Genomic DNA, 3,549 nt, shown 5'->3' on the forward strand with positions numbered 1-3,549 from the left:
GTGTTCTTTCGATGACCAATTTCTTGAGTTCTTTGTATATTTTGGGGATCAATCCTGTGTCTGATGTGGGGTTAGTGAAAATCTTCTCCCATTCTGTAGGCTTTCATTTCTGATTTTGATAATTGGGATATTTTTTCTCTGCCTTTTGATTAGTTTGAATAATGGTTTGTCTATTTTGTTGATTTTCTTGAAGAACCGTTTCTTTGTTTCATTGAGTCTTTGTATTTTTTTTTGTTTTTATTTTGTTGATTTCAGCTCTCAATTTGATTATTTTCTGCCATCTAGTTCTCCTGGGTGAGTTTTCTTCTTTCTGTTCTAGAGTTTTCAGGTGTTCTATTAACTCACTAGTGTGGGATTTTCCCAGCTTTTTTATGTAGGCATTCAATGTTATGAACTTTCCTCTCAACAGGGCTTTCATTGTGTCCCATAAATTTGAATATGTTTTGTGGTCCTTTTCATTAAATTATAGGAAGTCTTTAATTTCTTCCTTGACCCATTGATGCTTCAGTTGAGCATTGTTTAATTTCCATGTGTTTATGGGCTTTCTGGAATTAGTTGATTTCTGTTGAATTCTAATTTTAAGCCATGGTGATCCAATAAGATACGGGGAATATTCCAAGTTTTTTGTATCTGCTGAGTTTTTTTTTTGTTGTTGTTGTTTTTGTTTTACCTAGTATTGGTCAGTTTCTTAAATGGTTCGATCAGGTGCTGACAAGAAGCTATAGTCTTTTATGTTTGGATGGAATGTTCTATAGATGTTTGTTAAGTCCATTTGAGTCATAACATCTGTTAGTCCCCTATTTCTCTGTTAATTTTTTGTCTGACAGACCTGGCCAGTGGTGAGAGTGGAATGTTGAAGCCTTCCACTATTAGTGTGTGGGGTTTAATGTGTGATTTAAGCTTTAGAAGTGTTTCTTTTACAGATGAAGGGGCCCTTGTATTTGGGGCATAGATGTTCAGTATTGAGATTTCCTCTTGATGGATTTTTCTTGTGACTAATATGAAATATCCTTCTTTGTCTCTTTTGATTGATTTTAGTTTGAAGTCTGTTCTGTTAGATATTACGATAGCTACACCAGCTTGTTTCTTAGGTCCACTTGATTGGAAAATTTTTTTCCAACCCTCTACTCTGAGGCGACGTCTGTCTTTGAGGTTGAGGTGTATTTCTTGTATGCAGCAGAAGGATGGATTCTGTTTTGTATCCAATCTGTTAGCCTGTGTCTTTTTATAGGTAAGTTGAGTCCATTTATATTAAGGGATATTAACGACCAGTGATTCCTGTCTCCAGTTATTTTAGTTTTTGTTGGTGGTGAAGTTATTTTTTTTTTATGTTTTTCCCTTCTTTGGGATTTGCTGCTGTGAATTCATCTATTGTCTGTGATTTTGGTGATGTAGCCAACTTCCTTGGATTGGAGTTTTCCTTCTAGTACTTTGTGTGTAGGTCTGGGTTTGCGGCTAGGTATTTGTTAAATCTGGTTTTGCCATGGAATATCTTGTTTTGTCCTTCTATGGTGGTTGAAATTTTTCTGGGTTTAGTAGTCTGGGCTGGCATCCTTAATGGTCTCTTAATATCTGCATAATGCAGGACCTTCTGGCTTTCATTATTTCCATTGAGAAGTCAAGTGTAATTCTGATAGGTTTGTCTTTATACGTTACTTGACTTATTTCCTTTGCAGCTCTTAATATTCTTTCTTTATTCTGTATGTTTAGTGTTTTGATTATTATGTGGCAGGTGACTTTTTTTTTGATCCAGTCTGTTTTTATGTTGTTATCTTTCTTTAGGTTGGGAAAAATTTCTTCTATGATTTTGTTAAATATATTTTCTGTGCCTTTGAGCTGGACTTCTCCTTTTTCTATACCTATTATTCTTAGGTTTTCTCTTTTTATGGTGTCTCATACTTCCTGGACATTTTGTGTTAAAGTTTTGTTAGATTTCATGTTTTCTTTTACTGCTGAGTCTATTCCTCTGTTGTATCTTTAGTGATTGAGATTCTCTCTTTCATCTCTTAAATTCTGCTGCTTATGCTTGCATTTGTGGTTCCTGGTTGTTTTTTCATGATTTCTGTTTCTATAATTCCCTCGGCTTGTCTTTTCTTTGTTGTCTATATTTCAGTTTTCAAGTCTTGAATAGTTTCTCTTATATGTTTGACTGCTTTTCTTGGTTTTCTTTAAAGAATTTGTTGATGTTTTCCAATTATTTGTTTGTCTTTTCCTCCATTTCTCTGAGAGAATTTTTTATTTCCTCTTTATGGGCCTCAAACATTCTCCTAATGTTATTTTTTAAGTCATTTTCTTCTGCTTCATCTATATTTGGTTGCTCAAGTCTTGCTGTTGTAGGGTCACTAGTTTTTACTGGTGTTGTGTTGCTCTTTGTGGTGTTGCTTGCATTCTTACCTCGTCTACCCATCTTCTCCTCCGATTGGTGTAGGTGGGGCTGTCTATGACACTGGTGATCAATCATACAGGTGCCAGTGGATCCAAGGCTCAGATGATTGCTCCTCATGGTGCAGTCAGGACCATGGTTCCAGTAACACCATTGGTCTCTCGGTGTTCCTGGAGGTTGCCTGGCATTCCTGTGGTTGGCTCTGCTATACCAGGGGTCGTATGTACCTGCTTCCATGGAGATAGCTTGATTGGGGCTCTTTCTGCTGAGGTTGCTGCCTTGGTCCTGCTCTGGCAGAGGTTGCTGGCTCAGGCCTGCTACTTCAGAGGTCACTAATTCACTCCCAGTCTGGCAGAGGTCTCTGGTTCAGGTCTGCTCAGGTAAGGGGTCTCTTACAGAAGCAGAAATGACTTTAAGACAGCTGCATCACCAGAGCCCAGCCTAGCTCACAAAGCCATGAATCTGAAGCACACTGCATAGGCTGCAGGCAGCTCCGCAGGTTGGAGAGCATCCTTTCCAAGTAGCTCTGGTCTAAACCTCTTCTAGGCAACTCGGTTGGTTTCTGATTCTTCCATGTACATGGTCTGTTGTCATTATTGCAGCTTGCCTTCTCTTAGGGTCGGTGCTGCTTTCCTGAGTCTTTCTTGTGCTCTGTTCTGCTTGTCTCAAAGGACTCTCAGCAATCTTTATTGATAACTCCAGCAGGGTGAGTAACCTAGTGAATTTGATTGGGTTCAGTGACTTCCCAGAGAGGACACTGGGGGTCATCTGTAAGTTCTCTCTCATTTCCGTGTGAATGTGTGTTTCATGTCTCCCCTGAAGCTAAGAAGAGAGTACTGAAAAAGAGAAAGCACCAAATGGTGATTGATGGCAAACCTGTGGCCATTTTTCTGAAAACCACAAAAAAGCCAGTGGAGGATCCAAGATCCAGAACTCCATCTTTGACACAACCAGCTGAGGCTCCAAGCTCCAGACCTCCATCTTCGACACAGCCAGCTAAGACTACAAGCTCCAGAGCTCCATCTTTGAAAAAGACAGCTGATGCTTCAAGCTCCAGACCTCCATCTTCGAAAAAGACAACTGAGACTACAAGCTCCAGACCTCCATGTTTGAAAAAGACAACTGAGACTACAAGCTCCAGACCTCAGTCTGTGACAAGGACAGCT

Source organism: Alexandromys fortis, unplaced genomic scaffold (assembly GCF_014885135.2).
Source record: "Alexandromys fortis isolate MF-2015 unplaced genomic scaffold, M_Fortis_MF-2015_v1.1 scaffold_187, whole genome shotgun sequence".
Classification (NCBI taxonomy): Eukaryota; Metazoa; Chordata; class Mammalia; order Rodentia; family Cricetidae; genus Alexandromys; species Alexandromys fortis.